The sequence below is a fragment of the Ochotona princeps genome, chromosome 25 (assembly GCF_030435755.1).
Source record: "Ochotona princeps isolate mOchPri1 chromosome 25, mOchPri1.hap1, whole genome shotgun sequence".
In the NCBI taxonomy this organism is placed as follows: domain Eukaryota; kingdom Metazoa; phylum Chordata; class Mammalia; order Lagomorpha; family Ochotonidae; genus Ochotona; species Ochotona princeps.
Window position 1 is genome coordinate 15,860,661 of NC_080856.1, and position 5,978 is coordinate 15,866,638.

Below are 5,978 nucleotides of genomic sequence, written 5' to 3' on the forward strand. Positions count from 1 at the left end.
ACATGGTGCCCTGGCCGCCCTGGATGAGGCCGAGGACTCGTTCACTGCCTTGCGGCAGTGTCTTTGGCGTGAGCCCCCAGCATTGGGTCCGACCCGGCAGGGGCACCCCCCACAGCCGCCACACTGTGAGGAGCGGCAGTTGCCCCCGAATCCCAGGGCCCGAACCCCTCCCAAACTCACCTAGCTGCCAGATATTAGCAGCTGGGTGGAGCTAGGAATTTTAAGCCAGTTCCCAAGTTCCCTCATGGTGCACTTACCCGAGGAATGAGCTCTCTTGGGTCCTGGATGAGGCCGAGGACTCGTTCACTGCCTTGCAGCAATGTCTTTGGCGTGAGCCCACAGCATTGGGTCCGACCCGGCAGGGGCACCCCCCACAGCCGCCACACTGTGAGGAGCGGCAGTTGCCCCCGAATCCCAGGGCCCGAACCCCTCCCAAACTCACCTAGCTGCCAGATATTAGCAGCTGGGTGGAGCTAGGAATTTTAAGCCAGTTCCCAAGTTCCCTCATGGTGCACTTACCCGAGGAATGAGCTCTCTTGGGTCCTGGATGAGGCCGAGGACTCGTTCACTGCCTTGCGGCAGTGTCTTTGGCGTGAGCCCCCAGCATTGGGTCCGACCCGGCAGGGGCACCCCCCACAGCCGCCACACTGTGAGGAGCGGCAGTTGCCCCCGAATCCCAGGGCCCGAACCGATGGCTAATTCTTAATTGAGTATCTTCATTGTGCTTCCCACTGCACAGTATCCCAGGCACACCAAACACACACACATGGGTACACAGGGGTTCCTGGGCCCTGTGAATTCTCCAGGGTAGCATCTTAGTCTTTTGTTGAGCAGGTAAACATGGGTTATGTGGCAGACATATTCAAGAAGTTATATAGTAAAGCAATGAGATGGAGTAGTGTAGATGCCTGAGTAACAGACCTTGGGCAGACAGTCGTGGCCTGCAGGCATCCTTTGAAGCCTGTTCTTGGCTGTCTTTCTTGGCCTATGCGTGTGAATGTTTGTGGATACCCTGCATCTGTATCATGATCTCCATTTAATGTATCTATATGTATAATTATATTAACTAATTTATTTGCTAATAATATGGTGGACATATTATTGGCTTTGAAGTAGAACAAATTCAAGTACAGGGCCTTTGAGCGACTTACTTAACTCTCATGAAACTTTTTTCATGCGGTGAAACTGGGATAGCTATAACAGGAAATCATATGCTTGTGAGAATGAAATGACAGAGCACCCAGGACCCACACACGTTTGGCTGATGTAGTGGCCAGTGGACTGTAGCGATCGTCATTATTTACTTAATTAAAGTCACTGCAGTGACACTGAATTCCCTTCTCATTTGACAAAAATCTGGACTTTGAAATCATTACGTAAGAATGCAACCACATCATTTTCTCATCAGAAGTATCCTTTCTATCATCTTTCTTTTTACTTACAACATGTAATCATAGGCAAGAGTACCCACTTTCAAAATGGAGGACTTTTGGTTTTCATTTCCACCTTTAGATGCTTCTACTTTGTAAATTTATTATTTATTTGAGAAGCACATACACAGAGAGAATCCTATATTCTCTGATTTATTCCCCAAATGACCACAATGGCCAGATCTGGGCCAGACTGCAGCTAGGAGTATGGAAATCCTTCCAGTTATCCCACATAGGTGGCAGCGCTGGGGCCCAAATTACTGGGCCATCATCTGGTGTTTTCTCAGGCACATTAGCAGGGACCTGGATGGGAAGTGAAGCAGCCAGGACAGGAACCACGATTCATATGAGATGCTGGCATCATAAGTAGTGGCTTAACCAGGTGTTCTTATTTTAAAATACCATGCACACCCAATGAGGATTCTCTACAAAAGGCCATAGTGTGGACATTCTTCAAGAAAGCACATCGTGTGCCTCGTTTATTGTAAAGTTGAATGACTGTGTATTTAGTCCTGGCATTAATTTGTAAGGGTCACCAGGATGCAGAGGCCTGGCTCTCCCAGAGTACACATTCCTGGAATGAATTCATTCCATTAAAGCATTAGCTGCCTTGACTCCAAGGTCCAGTGTCAAGGCCAAGCAGTGCCCACAAGGCCACTAGATATCACTGTGGAGCACAGACCATGACAGTACTGCAGAGAAGGATGACGAGGAAATAACTAAGATTTTCAATAATACATGTTTTAGTAGGGGCAGGTGTTTGATGCAGTGGTTAAGCTGCATCCCATAATGGAGTGCCAGGATTCAAGTTCTCCTTCACTCTCTATTACAGCTTCCGGCTAATGCCCCCTTCTGGGAGACCTGGACTGTGCTTAACATTGACCTTGCTTAGCCCTGACAGCCTCAGGCATTTAGGGAATGAACCAGCAGAAGGGAAAACTCTGCCTCCCAAGTGAGCAAAACAAATATTTCCAATGTGTTATTGGAAAGATAAGTCTAATTACATATTCTAGAAGTGACTTAAATATCATTTGTAATCTTTTCATCTTAATAGAATTATTTAGTTGCATATGATCTTCCTGTTTTATGTATTTTTAGACTGTTATCATGTTTGGTTCCACTATTGTCACTTAGAGTATAGCTAATTATTATTCCATATTTCTGTCTTGATCATTTGAAATTTTCCTGTGATATTTTCATGCTGTTTCACATCATTGGTTATTAATTTATATAAAGGTCTTTTAATCTTAGCAAGTAGAACCAAACAGGACATAAATGCTTTGATTTTTGCCACCTCTTTGTCAGTAACAGTAGCTACATTAAACAATCGAAAGATGGCAGGCTGGAACAGTGACTAGTAAAAATACAAAGGGTTGAAATTATATTTATGCTTAAATGTAGACTTTGCATAAAAGCTCTGTAAATTGTTCAAGCTGAGGAAGAAACACAGGAAAATTGATATTTACAGAAATAGAAAGAAGGGCCCAAACTATAGAAATGATTTCTGAACAGCATTAATAAATTGATTATGTATCTTACTTTGCAACAGAAATAAATAATTTCATGTTATATTATTCTGGCTTTTCTAATATCATGTAATGCCATCAACACATGTGTCCTGATTCTTTTTTTTTTCTAGAGTCCTAATTCTTAATTTGGAAAATACAGCCACTGTATTTTTTATTTTTTAAAAAAGCCATGTAAAGCCATTAATTAGCCATTATTCACCAGCATTTACAATGAAGTAAACAATATACAGTTGAATAATATCCTGATTACTACCAAGCCATTGCTTTTCCTGGCATCTGCTCAACTGGTAACCCAAATACTGGAAAGACTGAGCCTACGTGTAAGGAATGAGATGTGACAAAGCAAAAACATGCAGGAGAATACTCTAGATTCCAGTTGCTTGTTTACCCGTGTATGCCATCAGGTCCTAAACTGCCACGGTCTCTAACCGTCTGATCAGGTTTCCACGAGCAAAGCCTTAGACATTCCGTGAATCACGACCTTTTAGTTAACAAAGCACAGAATTTTGACTTTTGGAAGGTAATAGCTCACTAGAAGAGATCTTCGAATGTCCATTTCTCTTGCTTGGCTTATCACAGCACACCAGAATGTCTACTTATCACACTGAATGCGGAGGTTGTTAGTAGCAATAACATTTTTCTATTCAAAAATTTTGCAGATAAACCACTGTATTTATAGGACTATAGGTTCTGATATAGTTTTTCCATAAATTATCTCATTTAAGCTTTTTGTTTGACTTAGAATCAGTATTTCATCTGGAAGTTTAGAGTTTCAGGAAATTTTTCAATTAACTTAAAAAGTTTAACTCTTTCTTCTTCTTTTTTTTAAGATTTGTTTATTTTACTTGAAAGGCAGAGTTACAGGGTAAAGGGAGAGATATAGAGAGAGATGTTCCATCCACTGGCTCACTCCTCAAATGATAGACTGGCCAGAGTTGGCTGATCTGAAGCCAGAAGCCAGGAGCTTCTTCAGAGTCTCCCACGTGAGATGCTGATGTGTTCAAGGCAAGGACTTTAGCTGCTAGGGTGTTGCAGCAGCCCCCCTCAACAAAACCTTTGATGTATATGTGCGTGTGTGTGTGTGCGTGTACACCCATATGGACTCCTAGCAGTTGCTGCCAGGCTCTCCATGACTACTTTGAAAACCAGTGTTATCAACCTTGATGTTAATTTGAATGTTATTTCTTCTCAATAGTAAATCAAAACCCAAGAGCCAGATCTTGTGTGTGCGCACACACACACATGCACACTCACACACACACACTCACACATACACATACATCACAAACCTAGCTTGACCTTCATCTTCCGGGCAAGAATGCCAAGTTGGTCTCTCACCCTAGAAAGTACTTCCACTCCAAGGACATTGCCCGTTTGTCCCCTCTGCCAGCACCAAGCCAGTGTCCTGTGCTTCGTCCCCTCTCAGGATAAGGCCGGTCAGTGGCGCCAACAGTGGGCTCAGGGTAAGCCCTCTGGCGAAGCCTCCAGCTTTGTGAACTGTCACTCCACCTTCCCAGTCACTACACATCCATTCAGTATTTTCTCCCCCGCAGATTCTCACGTCTCTGCCTCTTCGCGTTATATTTTTTTTTTCGGTGTTGCTTAAAGTCACACTTCATTTCTTCCTCTCCTGTCCAGTCCATCGGCGGCTAGAGGCTCCCTGGTCTCCTGTCTCCACAGCCTTCTCCCTCTCGCTGCTGGATGTCACTTACGAGTTGTCCTGACTCCCTTGTCTCAGCCTTTAACCCCTCTTCACTGTGCAGCTCCACATGGTTTCTCCTGAGCCCCCTACAGATGTGTCTTTCTCTAGGGTTCCCCGTTATGGCCACAGCCCAGCCCTGAAGGATGCATTCCCACTTCTCTCTTGGCTCTGCTGACAATTCCTTTGTTGAAATGTACCACCCTTCTCTTTAACACCTTGCATTTCCTCAGCAGGATTTCAGAGGCCCCCATTCCTTCTCCTTACTGCTCCTTGGGCAACTTCTCAGCAATTTTTCAGTTATCATCTGGGTTCTAGAAGATCCAGGTCCAGAGCCCTCCCCTGTGCCTCACAGCCTTTGATCTGCCTGCCCTGTGGGGTTCAGAGACGTGTTAAGGTTCCAGACGTGGCAATCCAAATGGTGACTCCACTCTGCTCCCACAGTGCCCAGCCTGACCCTCTCTCTGGGGAGTTCTGCTTCCCTGCCAGCCAGTGCATCACACCAGCACCCTAGCATCCTCCTTCAGCTGCTACCAGCCTTAGTCCATCCGTTTCTCCCATTTCCACCACCAGCAGAGTTAAAAACATCACTGTTTACTGGAGCTTGCAAAGGATTCATGGGTCAGCAAGAAGAAAGAGGAGGCGTGGACCTCTAGGGCATGATGCTCATAATGGACAACTCAGAAAAGTTGCCTTCTTTATTTATACACAAATTGTCATAAGCTTTTACACAACATCCAATTGTTTCATTTTTACTTCATTATAAAAGAATGATTACAAAACAATCCTAAAAACATGATTATTATTTTACTTCAGAGAAAATATTTTCAGCATACTATTACTCATCCAAACCTGCAGTGACCTGGCTGAAGCCAGGAACTCCACGGTTGGCAGCACATGCAGTTACATAGTGACAAGTGGCTTACTTATATCCAAAATCAATTTTCACTAAACCTAAGCTAATTTTGCTTAAGTTATCAAGAGTACAGAATTAAAAGGAAAGCTCGTAAATGAAAGGAGTTTATAAAGGCATATGTTATAGATCCTTCATTAAATCTTATAATCAATCATTCATTAATTACCATCACCCTCATCTAATACTGACTCAATTGTTCTTGTTCTTTTGTGAATGGGCTGTGAAAGGGATCAGGGCAGCTCAGCCTTTCCACAAACAAAGGGCCCTTACGAGAAACTTCTTTTTATCTTTATAAACTGTTTTCTTTCCCTAAATATGAGTGCCAATATAAGGTAGACGTTTTAAGCCATTGTTTTGGGGGGGTTCACAATATTTTGCTTCTCTTAGAAGATGCCCCATATACT